Raw genomic sequence first — 18,346 nt, forward strand, 5'->3', positions numbered from 1 at the left:
GGTTTAACAATTCTGTATCCATGTAAAGGAGAAGGCAGGGAGGTTCTGATTTATTCCTTATATTATATCTTTTGTATATTAAAACTATCTAGAAACAAAGACTTAAGAATTATCTTTAACTTTTCCATTTTCCCAATGAATGTTAGTTGATTAATGGAACTCTTGAAATGTTTGTAAGGTATTTCAGTTATCTAAAGGTTAAATTTGTCTGATTTTGTTATTTGTTGGAATTCAATTTACTACTACTGGTAATAGTTAATAAATAAGAGAGGAGAGCAAAACACACACACACACATTTATTTATACTGTTCTTTTTTTCTAAATTAAGTTTTTTTTTTTTCAAATTGACTTTAACCCTATCTCTAGCTCTCTTCTTTTTAAAATAGAAGTGGTTGCTTTTTGTTAATTGAATATGGAATAAAAAATGTAGTTGGTCAATATCAAAACAATTGCTGCCACTTAAAAGATCTGGGTATACACATAAAGAACAACCATGTTTTAACAAAATATATGCACCCATCTTTCTTTTCAAAATGAAAATATTTGGATCTTCAAGGAAAATCTTCTTCAAAGAATTATGTTAAAATTAAAAATTTTAAAGTCAATGTTTCCTGTCAATAGAATTTCTATTCACCTACTTATATGTACTACATATAACACAAGCACATCAAATATAAAAACCTATTGTGGGGCAAAGGGTAATAATGTAATGTGGGCGATTCTTGCTCAGATAGTATTCAACTATTAACTGCAGTTTAAGGAAACTGAAAGTATGTAAACCTAGGCACCAAAATTTTTAGCTAAAATTATCAGCTTTATGGCTTTTATTAGTATGTGTCCAGTCTCATAGAATTCCATCTTCTGCCACCTTATCTGTAATATAAACTGCTTTTAAACCACATTCATGTATTGTTACTGGTATACTTTTCTCTAACAGTACCAACCAAGAAACAGATCAATACTCTTAATACAGTAAGGATAATTTCATTACCATGAAAACCTGTCCAAGGAAACCAGATGCTGAACAAAGAGCAAGGTTTTCATCAGGTTTATTCCTAACAAGTATCCATTACTAAGGGATGAATATTTTGGTTTGATGGGCAAGTAAAGGTAGAGAGGGGGTGGCTAGGTGGTGCAGTGGATAGAGCACTGGTCCTGGAGTCAGGAGTACCTGAGTTCAAATGTGGTCTCAGACACTTAATAATTACCTAGCTGTGTGGCCTTGGGCAAGCCGCTTAACCCCATTGCCTTGCAAAAAAAAGTAACGGCAGGGAAAAATAATGAAATGCAAAATAAGAATTAAGAATATTTACAATGAAATGGGGGGGTATTTCATTAAAATGAGTTCTTTTTTTACTTATGTGTATTTATTCTTATACCAATATGTTCCTAAGTATTCATAATGCTGTATTACAACTGCCTTAATAGATTTGGTTGTTACAGTTCAACACCTAAATAAAATGATGCCAGGGAGGAGACAGGACAGGAAAAAAATGAAAATGAAGTGTTATATGCATCCATGTACATGTACATTGGGAAGTTCAGTAGAGAAAGAAAGAACCTAGCACTTTGTTTTAAAAAAGAATTTTCATTAGGAGAATTTGTTTTTAAAACCTTTATCTCTTTCTTAATTGCTTCAGAAGAAAAAAAAAATTTACCACAAGTTTATTTAAGGTGATAACTTTTAGCTTTTCTTTACATTATCAAGGTCTGAGAGATAATGAATGCATAATTTATTCATTGAAACTTATCATGTGGTACATGGGTGATCTAACTTTTACCTAAAACTAATCCCCTTTCTTGTCTTACTCTATTTACCTCCAATGATCTAAAAGTACAATATATCCTTTCAGGACTAGCTTTAATAATTTTCACAACTATGGTTGCCATGACAACAGTATGTAGTTATTCTGTACTTTCATTTTTCCCATTTCAGTTGCCATAACAACACAATCATTTTGGTTTTCTACAATATGTAACAACTTTATTTTAAGTCTGTTTTCTCAAGGATACTGGATTACCCCATAAAGAAAGCAAGTAACAAAATTTTATGAGGATTTAAAAATAATATATATATATATATATAATGTCTAATAAAAAGAATAGTGTTTTAGAAAAGAATCCTTTGACAGGACTTTCATTATGTTAAAACTTTCTGAAAAACTGATAGCCCTTACCAAATATCTACCATTAATATTGAATTCATTTTATGCAGAGTCCCAAAATAATATATTATAACATATATTCTGATTATGAACTGTTGGTAAATGCCCATTAAATGTACTTCATAAGTAAATAATCAAGGACGTGGTTATCTCTAAACCAGACACTTTACTGCAATAACCTAAAGTAATTCAAAATTCTTGGTATTTAAACTCTTAAGACATGGCAAATTCCATTAAAAAAATACTCAACTGCACTACCAGATTATTTTCTGCCACTTTCTCTCCCTTCCCTCCTCCCTACATTATTCCTCTCCCAGCTGTAGCAGAGGACTATGTCTAGACATTGTACCTCTGTTTTTTGGTGAGAAAGGGGAGAGGGGAGTATCACAGGGACTCCCTAAAGTGGGTACCTAGGAGGACTGTTACACGTTATCTGAGGAAACCATCTGGGGCTATCTTCAACAAATAAATTCCTTGTTAACCAACAGGGAGATAAAAGGAGGAAAATGAGACAAGAGAAAAATGGGCTCTGGATAGCTTGAACCCTGACATCAAAGTCAAGTTGTCTACTTAGGTATTAATTGTACAAGAGCCTATTCCTTTGCAGAGATACTCTGCAATTTTCTTGATTTTGTTAAGGGCTCAGCTAATAACTAACCAAATGTTACCCTTCTTTAGACAGGATGAGAGCCCTGAAAGAACAGAAATTATCAACACTAAGATCCAGTAGTTACTTCAGTTTAAATATGTGTCAAATGAATAAAAGGCTTTATTCACCCTTTTGTATAAGTAAACTCTTTATATTAGAGACATAAGAAATCTAATATTCCAAAAAAGGTATATTAAAATAAACAAGGAAGCCTACTGTGTACATTTTTATGAAATGTTACCATACAATGTAAAAAAACTGATTTTGAAATAATTACTATCTTTTGAATGTGTATAGTTTCTTTCCAACTGAAAGAATTCTCATTAAGAAAGTCTCAGTCGAAAAATAATGGACACTCAAATTTAAAAAAAAAACAAGCCATTCCCCAGTTGACAAATGGTCAAACGATATATAAAGGCAATTTACAGCTGAGGAAATCAAAGCAATACATAGTCATATGAAAAAATGCTCTGAATCATTACTTATTAGAGAAATGTAAATTAAAGTATCTATGAGATACTCCCTCACACCACTCAGATTGGCCAATATGACCAGAAAGGACAATGATCAATGCTGGAAGGGATGCAGGAAATCTGGGACACTAATACATTGTTGGTGGAGCTGTGAACTCATACAACCTTTCTGGAGAGTAATTTAGAATTATGCCCAAAGGGCAACAAAAAATGTGCATACCCTTTGATCCAGCAATACCACTACTGGGTTTATATCTTGAAGAGATTATGAAAAAGGGTAAGAATATCACTTGTACAAAAATACTTATAGCAGCCCTGTTTGTGGTGGCAAAAAATTGGCAATTAAGTGAAGGTCCTTCAATTGGGGAATGGCTTAACAAACTGTGGTATATGTATGTCATGGAACACTATTGTTCTATTAGAAACCAGGAGGGATGGGAATTCAGGGAAGCCTGGAAGAATTTGCATGAACTGATAAATGAGATGAGCAGAACAAGAAAAACATTGTACACCCTAACAGCAACATGGGGGTGATGATCAACCTTGATGAACTTGCTCATTCCATCAGTGCAATAACCAGGGACTATTTTGTGGGCTATTTGCAACAGAGAATATCATCTGTATCCAGAGGAAACAACTGTGGAGTTTGAACAAAGACCAAAGACTACAACCTTCAAATTAGAAAAAAAAGTTACCTTATTATGTAATTTGACTATCTCATACTTTATTTTTCTTTATTAAGAATATGATTTCTCTGTCATCACATTCAACTGAGATCAACATATAACATGGAACCAATGTAAAGACTAACAGAATGCCTTCTGTGGGGGGGGGGGGGAGCAAGAATGGGGGAAAATTGTAAAACTAAAATAAATAAAATCTCTCTAAAAAAAGAAAAGAAAAAAGAAAAATAATGGACATTGATCAAAACAGAGCTCTGGAGTCTGAGGAAAAAGAGTTTTTATATCTATTAAGCTCTAACTCAGATACTAAAAAAAAAATTCTTCATCCAAGTTAAGACACAGATAAATTTCTTACTTCACTTCCAAATGAATATGTCAATATTCAATAAAGAGTACAATTAACATTCCTGTTAAGCTGTGAATAAAACAAATTCCAAGAGATGGTAAACTATGCAACAGAAAGTTATATTCATACTAACCTATGTATGAATAATCCATTTACTTCGCTTTAAAATTTCCATTTAAGTAAAGAATTTATTTCACCATGAAATCATTATCATTTTTCCTACATTCTGGACAGACAGAAAACAGTTAAAAAGTATTTCTTAAAGTATTGATTAAAGAAACATTTCATCAGTCTACACTATTTCAAATGAAACTCTTTGATCCAACACTGATTCCCACCTAATCAAAGATATGATGAAAACTGCAAGAAAACGCTAAGACATGATGAACCCAATGCTTAGAAACTGCAATAGAGCACAATTTTCACTTAGCATTTCTTATTAAGATTGACTCGAAATTACCCTAGGAGAAGGCTGAAAAAGCTGTGTGTGTGTATGTGTGTGTGTGTGTGTGTGTGTGTGTGTGTGTGTGTGTGAGCAGAGTGAAAGTAATAAAATTAAGGGGGCCAGTAAAGTCTTCCTGGGACTTGAGGGAAACCAGGAGATATAAATAGGGAGAGAGAAAATTCCAGGCATGGGGAACCAGTGAAAAATGCCTGGAAGGAGGTGTGCATTGTGCTTTTAACAAACATCAAGGAGAGTAGAGCCAAGATGGTGGCATGGAGACAGAATTCTTAGAAGCTATTCCCCAAAAAATTCCAAATGTGGTAAAATTATGATTCTAACCAAATTCTAGAGAGGCAGAATCCACAGAAAGACTGAATGAAACAATTTCTAGCCCAAGACAACTTGGTAGATCTGCGGGAAAGATCTATTAAAAAAGACTGGGGTTGGGGGGAGGAACCAATGTAGCCTTGGGGGGGCAGCTACACTGCTCCTGAGCAAAATAACTCCAGCCTTCCAGTAACAGCCCTGGATCCCTGGGGGCACCAAGAGTATGTGGCAGCGGGGGTAGTTTCCAGATCTCCCAATCCAGGGGTCACCAAAGAAACTAGAAAGGTAAACAGGAAAACTCTGCCAGTGTGAGCACAGACAGGCCTGGAGAAACAGAGCCAAGCAGCAGAAAGCTATCCAACAGCTGCCTTCAAGAACAATCAGCCCATAGAAGGTAAAGGGGTGGGGGGAGATTGTTAAGGTCTCTCTGCTATCTGTAGGATAGCATATCATCCATATTCAGACTCTGGTTTCAGTCTGAGGGGCAGCCACCCACTACCATAACAGCAGAGACTCTCCTCACAGCTTCAGGACAGGGTAGAGTGCTCATGGTCATGCACAGCACAGACCAGGAGAGCAGTCAGACTCTCTCATAAGATACGGAAAGAACTGAAGTCTTGGGGAGTGGGTGGTGGTCATAAAATATCAAAAGCTTGGGAAGCACATCAAAACCAGGGTCATAGGTTGTAGAAATGATTCAAGAGAAAAAAAAATCTAATCATAGAAAATTACTTTGGTTCCCATGGAGGATCAAAACACACTCAGAAGATGATAAAGTCAAAGCTTCTATATCGAAAGCCTCCAAGAAAAATAGGAATTGGTCTCAGACTATGGAAGAGCTCAAAAAAGATTTTAAAAATCAAGTAAGGAAATTAGAGGTAATATTGGGAAGAGAAATGAGAGTAATGCAGGAAAATCATGAAAACCAAGTCAGCTGCTTAATGAAGGAGATACAAAAAAAAAATTGAAGAAAATAACATGTTAAAAACCAGCTTAGATCAAATGGAAAAGGCAGTCCAAAAGGTCAATGTGGAAAAGAATGCCTTGGGGCGGCTAGGTGGCATAGTGGATAGAGCACCAGCCCTGGAGTCAGGAGAACCTGGGTTCAAATCCGGTCTCAGACACTTAATAATTACCTAGCTGTATGGCCTTGGGGCAAGCCACTTTAACCTAAAAAATAAAAAAATAAAAAATAAATAAAAAAAAGAATGCCTTAAAAAACAGAACTGGCTAGTTGGAAAAGGAGGTGAGAAAGCTCTCTGAAGAAAACAACTCTTTCATATGTAGAATGTAACAAAGGGAAGCTGATGACTTTGTGAAAAAATAAGAAACAATAAAAAATCAAAAGAATGAAAAATGAGAAGAAAATGTGAAATATCACATTGTAAAAACAACTGATCTAGAAAACAGATCCAGGAGAGATACTTTAAAAATTATTGGACTACCTGAAAGTCATCATCAGAAAAAGAGCCTTGATTTCATTTTTAAAGAATTTCTTCAGGAAAATTTCCCTGATATCCTAGCAGAGAGTAAAATAGAAATTGAGAGAATCCACCAATCACCTCCTGAAAGAGATCCACCCCCCCCCCCAAAAAAAAACCCTCCCAGGATTATTATAGCCAAATCCTGAACTACTAAGTCAAAGAGAAAACATTACAAGCAGCCTGAAAGAAACAATTCAAATATCATGGCACTATAGTCATGATTACACTGGATTTAGCAGTATCTACATAAAGAGTTTGTAAGGCTTGGAATATAATATTCTGGAAGGCAAAAGATACTGGATTACAACTGAGAATCAACTACCCAGCAAAACTGAATAGTCTCTTTCAAGGCAGAAGATGGCCATTCAATGTAATAGGGAAATTTCAAACTTTTCTGTTGAAATGACCAGAGTTGAATAGAAAGTATGACAGGACTCAAATGTAGCATAGATAGGGTAGATAGGAAGGGCAAATTATGAGGGATTTAATAATGTTGAACTGCTTCTAATGCTATACAGGAAGATGATGCTGATAATTCATATGAAATTCTCATTTATTAGAGCAGTCAGAAATATAGCTAAGGCACAGGAGAGAACAGAATATGAAGCTACAATGTATTATAAAGTTGGAGTCAATGGGTGATAAAGTACTGTGAGAAAGGGAAAGGAAAGTAGAATGGGCTAAGATATTTCACATAAAAAGAGTTAAGGAAAAAGCTTTTGCAATGAAGTAGAAGGGGGGAAGTGGGAATAAGTGAGCCTTCATTCTCATCAGAAATGGTTCTAAGAAGAAACAACATACACACAATAGGGCATAGAAATCTATCTTACCCTAGAGGAAAAAGGAGAGAAAAGGAATGGGAGAAAAGGGACGGGGAAGGAGGGGGTGTAGGTGATAGAGGTGATGGAAGATTGTGGGAGAGGGTATCCAGATACAACGCACTTTTTTTTGCTGTGATGAGGTTGGGTGATTGTTGGGTGTCTGAGGCCAGATTTGGGAAAGAATGGAATAAATGGGAGTGGGGAAGAACTGATGAAAGGAAATACAATTAGCAATAGCAACTGTGGGAAAAAAATATCAAAGCAACTTCTCTGAATGACTTATGATAAAGAACAGAATCCATCCCAGAGAGAGAACCAATGTTATCTGAACACAGAGTGAAGTACAATTTTTCTTTTTTTTCCCTCTTATCTTATTTTTCGTGGGGCTTTCCCTGTCTTTGTGGGGGTTAGGGAGGATTATGTTTACTTTTGCAACAAGACTATTTTAGTGATGTGTAAATAAATTAATTTTTAAAAAAGAAGCATCAAGGAAGCCAAGGTCACTGGTTTATGGAGGTGAAGGGTGAAAGAGGCACAGAATGTAAGGTTTAAGGGGTCTAAAAAGGTAGGGGTGAGTGGAGAGGCAGAAAAGGCTTTAAAAATTAAACAGCATTTTATATTTGATCTTGGAGGTGATGGGGGTCATTGTAGTTTGTTGAATGGGGGTTTGGGGATATGTGTGACCAATCAGACTTGGGCTTCAGAAAAATTACGTTAGCACTGAAGTAGAGATTAGACTGGAGTAGGGAGAGACTTGAAGCAGGGAGTCCAAATGGACAATTGCAGTAGTATAGGCATGAAGAAGTCCTGCATCAAGATGGTGGCAGAGGAAAGAAGGGGCTATCTATGAAAGACATTACAAAGATAAAACTGACAAATCTTGACAACAGATGGATATGGGAAATGAGAGCAAGTATAAAATATGATATATATGTGGCAAGACTGTGTGATGATGGTGGAAATCTATAAAAAAAAGGTGGAATAGAAAGGAATAACTTGTGTAAGTAGAGGAGTTTGCTTTTGTAAGAAGAAGGAAAACAGTGGCGGTAGTGAAATAGAAGTTGAGAGGAAAGGGAAAAGAGATGTCTGTGAAAGACCTCAACTTTATTAGTAAAATAGGACTCAAGGATCTGGGTTGGGAAGGTTTGTGGGGAGAGGAAGGAGCCAGGAGCCATAGGATGTTTGAGGAAAAATTAAAATGTTTAGAAAAGCCTCAAAAAATAGGAAGGTGAGTTAATTAGGGAGATTGTAAAAGGATTACATTGTGGCAGTGAGAGCCCAATTTGTAATAGATTCACTCAATTCAGTTTTGTGATTTCATTTAACTTCATTCAGTAGTATCTGAGTAAGAACCTAGGCAGCAGATGGTGGGAGTAATCTAGGGTTGAAGGTTGACAAGTCTAGATCAGTAATATGATAAGGAGAAATAGGATTCAAGATAAGAAGACCGTGTAGTTGAAATGGTTTACTAAGGGATCAAAAGAGGGAAGGAGGAGACTTCAGACAGTACAAGACTGATGGCCAGAGGAAGAAGTAAGGGATCAAGTGACTTGAATTGATGGTGAAGACAAAGAACAGAATCTGGGGTTGCAAGATGGATGGAGAATGGAATCATAACAGATGGTCATCGGATAAAGGAATTCCATTGTTCATAAACATGGAAGTGGACCATTTGTGGGTGATGGCAAGATCAAGAGTATGAACAATTTTGGGGTATAGCTGAGGTGATGTGAAGGAATAAGTCATGGGGGAATAAGCAAATAAGAATATCAGTTGTACAGTAAGGTCCCTAAGTCTGAGGAGAAAAAGACTATGAGTCAGGTAGGAAAATAACTGAAGCAAGAAGGGAAACATGATGGAGACTGGTAGACAACAGCTACCAAAATTTTTATTAGGTAGTAGATCTGGACTGAATGAATCTCAAAGGAGGAAAGGTCAGTCACTGAATGAAGGAGAGGGAGAACCTAGAAGTATCAATGAGGAGCAAGGAGTATTGCCACTTCCCTATCTCAAGTGATGAAATAAGGGAAATGAGAGAAGGTATAACCAGTGCTGAAAAAGAGTGACCATGGAGGCTATGGCATCAAGAGGGAGCTGGTCTCAATGAGAATCATTTCCACTCAAAGAAGTGGAAAGAGATTTAAGAGGAAAGCAAGTTTATTATCTCCCTGGTGTATGTGTAAACTAGAGAGCACAATGGGCTGGGTGAGTAGCTTTTCAGGGCAATATTAAGAGAACAGGTAATGGGGAATGAAGTTTGAATAATGTTAGCTAGGAGTTCAGGTTCAGTGGAATGGGCAAGGTATAACCTGGTAGGAATCAATGCCAAATAAGTATAGAAAGAATATTAGTATCAATAGGGATTGGCCTCAGGACTGTGTTATCTCAAAGTGTTAAATAGATAGCAGGAACAAAAGGATTATCTGTGGTTCTCTGCAAGCAGGAAGATTCCCCTGCAAGTGGGAAGAGATCTAATGCAATGTTTAGTATGAAAGGAGAAATTGTCAAATTGTCTCAAAGTAATAACTAAATAAAGCAGTTATTCCTCTCACTTGCACCGAATAATTTTTAAGAACTCTGGTATCCAGGTAGCTAGGTGGTACAGTAGACAGAACACTGGCCCTGGAGAAAGGAGGCCCTGAGTTGAAATCCAGCCTCAGATACTTAATAATTGCCTAGCTGTATGACCTGGGACAAGTCACTCAACCCCAATGCCTTAAATTTAAAAAAAGGAACCCTTATCTTTTTTCTCCAACTGAAATCTAATTTTTAAAACCCTTAAAATTACAGAACATACTTTTGCTTTTTCCAAGTCTAACAAAAGCTCTAAAGACTTGAAAAATTTGAAGCACTGTTGGAGCTGTGGTCACAATATAGGATAAATATTTTTACTATGAGAATTGTTTTTAAAAAAATCAAATTAGATACAGTAAGAGATGCTAATTAATAAAATGCAGACTTGGGAAATTTTTTAGGGCAGAATTCTTACTAAAACTATGATTCAACTTTCAAAACTGCAATACAAAAATATCATTAGAGATTTACAGTTTTCTATTAAAAAAAACACATTAAATTTTGTCCAAAGGCTATTTAGAGAATTTTAAAATCCAATTTACTGCTCTAACTAAACAGTGCTAAAAAGTTGTAGAGAAGGAAAAGTGAAGAGAAGGCATGAAAAATAGATTAATGTTTTCCAATTCTTTTATTGTCAAATTTCTATTGTAATATGTAAGGCAAACCTTTATTCAAATCAAAGATTCTCCAAGAGTGTTCCAACTAGTTGGTGATCTTTAGGAGTCCTCCAGATAAGTCTCAGAGTTGCCTTATTATAGGATCCTCTTTATAATGAAATCTTATATTTTGGTTTCTGTCAAGAATTAATTTTGAGGCAATATGGACCTCACCACCAGTGATACACTTTTTTATCTAGTCAGCTATTTAAGAACACTGTTTACTAAAGGTATGCTGTGACTGTAATCTGCCTCAGTAGAAAGAGTGCCCAACATCCATGAAATCATAGACCCTTTAAGTAATGTAATAAAATAGTAGGTAACATTCTTCCAGCTCTATCTCTAAGGAGCTTTGAGACCTTAAACATCTCAGTTTACTGATTTATAAAATTAGTTGGATGGATTAACTAATCCCCTTCTGGCTATGACCTATATTTCTAAATCTAGATACTCAGTCAATAAACAAAATAAGTACCTACTATATGCCGAACACTATGCTAAGGGTGGGATATGAAAATAGACAAAGGATAGTCCCTGCCTTCAAGGAGCTCACAACCTAATGAGGGAGACAAGTAAATATGTACTAATAAGTCCGTACATAGAGTAAATAGAAATAACTTTAAAAGGGAAGACACTAGAACTAAAAGGAGTTGGGAAAGGGTGTAGTAGATGGAATTTTAGTTGGGATTTAAAGTCAACAGATGGGAGAAGAGAAAGGAGAGCATATTTCAGGCAGGGAAAGGCCAAAGAAAATGCCCAGAGCCAAGTGGTAAAGAGCATCTTGTTCATGGAATATCCATGAAAGTCAATGTCACTGGATCATAAATTGCAAATATGAATGAGGAGGCAAAGTATAAAAGACTGGAAAGGTGAAGGTGGAAGATAGAGAGCTAGAGCTATAAAAGGCTTTGAATAAGAGGGAATTTTGTGTTTAATCTTCAAGATATGAAGAGTCACTTAAGTTTATTTGGTGGGGGGAAGGAGAAGGATGATGACACCATCAGACCTGCATTTTAGGATTAGTGGCTACACAGAGGATGAATTGGAGTGGGGAAGAGTCTTGAGACAGACCCAAAAGAAGACTATTTGCAATGGATCAGGCATGAGGAGATAAGAGTTGGCACCAGAGTGGTGGCAGTATCACAGGAAAGATGAGGCATATTTAAGAAATGCTGTAAAGGTGAAATTGACAGGCCTAGACAACAGATTGAATATGGGGGGGGGGGTAAAAGAAACCAAAATGATTTCTAGATTTGTTGAGGAAGATGATAGTTGCCCTGGACATCAAAGGTGGTGGTGGTGGTGGGGGATTAAGGGAAAACAAATATGTTTTGGACATCTAGTTTAAGATTTCTGAAAGTAAACTGGAGTGTAACTGGAGGTCAGGACAGAGGTTAGGGCAGGATAGGACTTGAGAAGCATCAGTATAAAGATGGAAATCAAACTGATGAGTTTAACAAGTGAAGCAATATGGAAGGAGAAGAGAAAACAGTATAGGACAGATTCTTTGTGGGATACCTATATTTAGCGAATGTTATCTGGATGAGGATCCAGCAAAGGAAACAGAAGGAGCAATCAGATAGGAAGAACAACAACAAGAAAAGGAAAAGAATATCAAAGAGAAAAGGGTAATCAACTATTAAAGGTTTCAGAGAGGTTGAGGAAAATGAAGACTGAGAAAATCTTCATACTAAAATTCCTGATAATTTCACCAAGTGTCTCTCTACCACTTTCTAGATAGGTGACTTTGAGCTATTCAATCACCTCATTATAAGTTTCTGGTTCTTCCTTCTGTAAGACAGAGATTCATGAAATGCCATTTACTCAAACTAATTTCATGTAAGGTTCAAAATACACAAATGGAATATATGCAAAGTGTTTTGAAAACCATAAAGTTCCATATAAAATCTATTGTCAACAAAAAGTAGACTACCCCTTGCATTAATTCAGTGTTGACTTCGTTTTTCTAGGATCAAAATGCAAATAGGTAAACTAGACAAGCCAAGAGGGTTTACTGCCCCAAAGTAATCAAGGTCCACTATGCCCATAAGGCCTCACAGCATGTCCAAACCAAAATCTTGAGAAAAGAAAAAGCAGTGTTAGAGAAGACAAACAGCTTAGGTTTCCCAGAATTACAAAATATGAATGACTAAATCAGATCTGTAGCTTATATGAAAAAGATGCCAAGGCATCCCAAATGTACAATATATTTACTAATTTAGACTGCCCTTCCTGACCGCTGGCTTCATCATTCTGTTCTATGAACACAACTGATCAAAGCAATACCTGAAGGGTGGCAGCGGCTAAAACAGTTAAATATATCCATCCATACACTCCTGACAAGCAAAATTCCATCATCCCAGACAGGGATAGATTATGGCTGCATGCCTGAGTGAATAGGGGGAATGAGATAATTAAGAACAAGATGTTCCAGTAAAACTTTGATAACTACCAGCCAAGTCATCTCTGAACCATTTTTTTTCTTGATACTTTCAAACAGGCATACTCAGCATTTTGTTGGCTTCCCAAAAATGATGATTTATTCAGATTCACAAGTCTTGCAAATAAATATATGCTTTAAAAATATAGTCACCCCAGGGAATGTTAAATTTTAAATGATCAAGATCAAGTACTTTCTATTTTAATGTATAAAAACACCTGTACCATCTGCATAGATCTTTTTGGTAGGGTCTGCAGAATACTTTACACCTAACTTTAGGTTTTCTCCCAAAAATTCTGGAAAAAGTGGATGGGTCCTGTTTTCAAACTGTTTGACTGGATCTTTAACTTCTTTCCAGGGATGACCTTCCTTTACCAACACAGGGAAAGTACTTATCTGAATATCTTAAAGAAACTGTCTTGAAGGATTACAGAATGTATTAATGTGTTAGAAATACAATTTGAACTCAGGTCTTTCAGACTCTCTCTAGTGTCCCATATCATGTCTATATGTGAAGGTAAATATGGGCATTATTATATCCATTTTAGACATGAGAAAAAAAGGCTCAAAGAAATCAAATTATTTGCTCGTGGTTTTATATCAAGGAAATCTAATAGCTTTCTTGACTCCCAGTCCAGAGCTCTTTCCAATTCAATTCATTGCCTTTGATCTACATTTAACACAGTATATGTTACTCTGTGTGTGGTTTGTTGTAGTTGTTGTTGTTGTGGTGGTGGTGGTTAAAAACCTGTGATTTCATCACTGTGGGAAACTCCACAGGAGAGTAGTACATTATAAAGTTAGGGGCTCTGATTCCTGGAAATCTATGGCATGACCCAACCATATCCCAACATTGGTAAATCATACCACATCTTTCATCCTTATCAACCTTTTCACTGATGGTCTCTAATGGCTATGAAAATGCCTAACTGCTCTCCTTTTCCACTTGGTGTAGGATTCTCTGGACAATTACAGCCTAATCTTTACCCAGGCACCCAAACCAGTAATAGATGGACTAGTGAAATCCATCCCCTCTGGCCGAACAAATTATGGTATATGCTTGTGATGAAATACTATTGTTCTATAAGAAATCACTAAGGACAGCATTTCAGAAAAGCCTGGAAGGACTTAAATGAACTGATTCTAAATGAAATGAGCAGAACCAGAAGAACATTAAACACATTAACAACAACATTGGGTGATGATCAACTACGATGGACTTGTTCATTTCAGCAACACAATAATCAAAGACACTAAAAAATTTCTGATGGAAAATACCATCCAAATCCAGAGAGGGAACTATGGAGTTTAAGTACAGGCCAAAGCTTACTATTTTCAATTTTTAAAGTTGACTTATGTTGTTTTTTTTTTATCTCTGATGCTTTTTCCTTTTGTTTAGATTTGATTATTCTTTCAAAAGATTTACATAGTTATGAATCTATGTTTAGCATAATTACACATGTAAGGCCTATTATTAGATTGCTTTCTGTCAGAGGGAGGAGGGCAGGGAGGGAGAAAAATATAAAACTCAAAACCTTGCAAAAAATGACTGGTGAAAACTCTTGCTCTTGGAAAAAACAAAAATATGAAAAAATTCCTCTTCTCTCAGAGTATCAAATCCTATCATCTAGATCACCTTCATGACTGTAGTGGGGATTGGGAATTGGGGAAAATATATGTTCAATTGAATAGTGAGAAAAAGTATCCCCATATAAAAACACCTCTTTTGGATAGGCTGAAGTCACAAGATGTTCATCAAGGATTGTTTGCAATCATAAATCACAATATATTATCTTTCCCTTAAAATCCACAATTCTTTTTTTGAAGATTATTAATCCAAAACTTTAAAAAGGTCAGAGGTCAGTGAATCCAAACCCCGTCTTGTTAGAGACTGAAAAAATTGGGGACCCAGTGATATTAATAGTAAGTGTCTTAGGTTGCACAGTGGATGATAGAGCACTGGCCCTGAAGTCAGGAGGACCTGAATTCAAATCTGAACTCAGACATTTGACACATACTAGCTGTGTGATCCTAGGCAAGTCACTACTTAACCCCAATAGCCTTAAAAAAAAAAAAAGTGAAGTATCTGAGGAAGGATTCTAAAGTCAGTATTCTTTCTTCACCTTCCTTGACATCTTTAAGACAACCTCACCAGAAAATGTCTTAAGAGATTTGATCTAAAAATTTAACTCATTCATCTTTCAAAAAGTGACTAACAGGGAGTTGATGCTCAAAGTAAGTAAAAAGAGAGTAGTATTTATTCCAGTCCTGAAAGAAGTAACTGAGTCACTGTCAGTGGCATAAAAAGATCATGAAAGACTGAAGAGATACCACAAGATTGGAAAAGGGCAAATCCACACACACACACACACACACACACACACACAAACACAAACACATACACGCACACAAAGAGGACAACAAGATAAGCCCTCAACTTATATGGCAGTAGGCTAAACTTCAATTCCAGGGAAAATTATTAAATTATTAATAAATTAAATTATTAAAGAAAAATGTAGTAAAAACCTAAAAAGTAATGATTACAAAGAAGCAACAGTATGTTACTGAACAGGTCATGCCTGAAAAAATTCCGAGGGAGGGAGGGAGGGAGAGAGAGAGAGAGAGAGAGAGAATCAATGGCTCCAACTCCTCCCTTCAAGCAAAGGGAGAAGGCCTCAGACACTCCAGAGAAAGCAACCAACACCTCCTACTGGCCAGCCAGAGAAATTGCATTCAGTGGGTAAAGCCTTTAGCAATCCCAAGGCCCTGTGAACCAGCCCGTCCCCAACTCAAGGTCTTAGCAAAATGAAGAAGGGTCAGCGGAAAGGTGGATCCATAGAAAAATTCTTGGAAGGGAAAGACCATAACTCAGAAAGCCCTAGAACCTCTGAGGAGAATACGATCTGGTCTTCAGCACAGGAAGACTTCCTTGAAGAAATAAGGAAGGAGCTTAAAAATTTGGGAGAGACAATTAACACCTTGCAACAAGAAAACAAATCCTTAGAAAGTACAATTGGACAAATACAAAAGAAAAATATATCTCTCGTATCATGATTTGGACAATTAGAAAATGAGAATAATTCTCTCACATCATCAACTGGACAAATACAAAATGAGAATAATTCTCTCAGATCCTCAACTGGACAAATGAAAAAAGAAAATAATTCTTTCAAAACCTCAATTGGTCAAATGGAAAGCTCTTTCAAAAGTAGAACTAACCAATTGGAAAAGGAGTTGCAAAAGGTTAAGGAAGAAAATTCCTCCCCCGCAAAAAAAGAATGGAGTCTACAGAAACTAATGACTCCATGAAACAGCAAGAATCAGTTAAACAAAATTAAAAAATAGAAAAAATAGAAGAAAATGTAAAATACCTCATCAACAAAACCACTGACCTTGACAAGAGATTCGAGGAGGCGCAACCTGAAAATTATAGGACTTCCTGAAAACACTGAAGAGAAAAAAAGCCTGGACTTAATATTACAGGATCTAGCGATAGAAACCTGCCCTGATATCATGGAATCGAAAGGCAAAGTAGTTATTGAAAGAGTACATTGGGAGTGGCTAGGTGGCGCAGTGGATAGAGCACCGGCCTTGGAGTCAGGAGTACCTGGGTTCAAATCCGACCTCAGACACTTAATAATTACCTAGCCGTGTGGCCTTGGGCAAGTCACTTAACCCCATAGCCTTGCAAAATCTTAAAAAAAAAGGTACACCAATCCCCACCAGAAAAAGATCCTAAAATGAAAACACCAAAGAATGTTGTGGCCAAATTGCAGAACTATCAGATAAAAGAGAAAATCCTGCAAGCAGCCAGAGAGAAACAATTTAAATATCAAGGAGCCACATTAAGGGATCGAAGGGCCTGGAACGAGATATTTCAAAGAGAAAGGGAGCTTGGAATGCAGCCAAGAATCTACTTTCCTGCAAAGCTGAGCCTTCTTTTCCAGGGAAAAAGATGGACATTTAACGAAATGGAAGAATTCCAAAAATTTCTGATGAAAAGACCAGAGCTAAACAGAAAATTTGGACATCAAAAAGGAGGTTCAAGAGACACATGAAAAGGTAAAAAAAAGGGGGAGAGGGCATTAAAAGGAAAAAAAATGCTATCCAGTAAGTTGAAACTGGCTATATCCCAGCATGGGGGAAAAAAAGATTCTCATAAATCTTGAGAACTGTAACTCTAACAGAGAGAATATACCTAGCCAGAAATGATGGACATTTATGACCTCTCCATGAGACTGTTATCTAAAGAGATGTAACTGGCTTTAACCCCACTTGGGAGAAAGACTCTAATAACTCAGGAATTTTGACTCTATTCAATAGAATATACTGAACTAGAAGGGACAGATGCTCAGAATTTTCTATGACTTAGATGGAATGAACTAAAAAACACTACCTCCTTAAAAAAGGGGGGACAGGAAAGAGACGGGGGGGGGGGAGTGAATGGGGTAAATCTCATTACACTAAGAGGTACAAAAAAACCTATGGTAATAGAGGGGAAGAAGGGAGCAGAGGAGAAACACCTGAATCATCTTCTCATCAGACCTGGCTTAAAGTAAACCTACACATACTCAGTTAACCTATAAAACATCTAACCTTTCAAGTATTAAAAGGGGAAAAGGGGAGGGGGAAAAGGGGGAAGTAACAGAAGGAAGGGAAGGAAAAAGGGAAAAAGGTAAAGGGGAAAGAAAGGGGAGGGTGTGATACAGGAGGGCAAACACATTGATGGGGGTGGTATTCAGAAACAAAATACTGGGGAATATGGATAAAGGGGGAAAAATACAAACAGAGGGAAGATAGCATGGAGGGCAATAAAGAATTAGTAATCATAACTTTGAATGTGAATGGGATGAACTCTCCCTTAAAATGTAAGCAAATAGCAGAGTGGATTAAAAAACAGAATCCTACAATATGCTGGTTACAAGAAACTCATTTGAAGCAGAGAGATACATATAGAGTAAAGGTAAAAGGTTGGAACAAAATATATTTTGCTTCAGCAGAAGTAAAAAAAGGCAGGGATAGCAATCCTTATCTCAGACAAAGCAGCAGCAAAAATAGATAGTGTTAAAAGAGATAAGGAAGGAAACTTTATCCTCCTAAAAGGTACTATAGACAATAAAGTCATTTCATACTGAATATATATGCACCCAATGGGACAGCACCCAAATTCTTAGAGGAGAAGCTGAAAGAACTACAGGAAGACATAGACAGCAAAACTCTACTAGTGGGAGACCTCAACATCCCACTCTCAGATCTAGATGAATCAAATCATAAAATAAGCAA

At 36.5% G+C, this 18,346-nt stretch overlaps 1 protein-coding gene across 18 annotated transcripts in view; it reads right to left on the reverse strand.

The window, feature by feature from the left end:
• The window catches only part of BTRC (beta-transducin repeat containing E3 ubiquitin protein ligase), a 220,775-nt gene that overhangs the window by 167,321 nt on the left and 35,108 nt on the right, over positions 1–18,346 (reverse strand). The gene's annotated exons all lie outside the window — the stretch shown is intronic.

The sequence above is a fragment of the Macrotis lagotis genome, chromosome 4 (genome assembly GCF_037893015.1).
Source record: "Macrotis lagotis isolate mMagLag1 chromosome 4, bilby.v1.9.chrom.fasta, whole genome shotgun sequence".
NCBI classification, from domain to species: domain Eukaryota; kingdom Metazoa; phylum Chordata; class Mammalia; order Peramelemorphia; family Peramelidae; genus Macrotis; species Macrotis lagotis.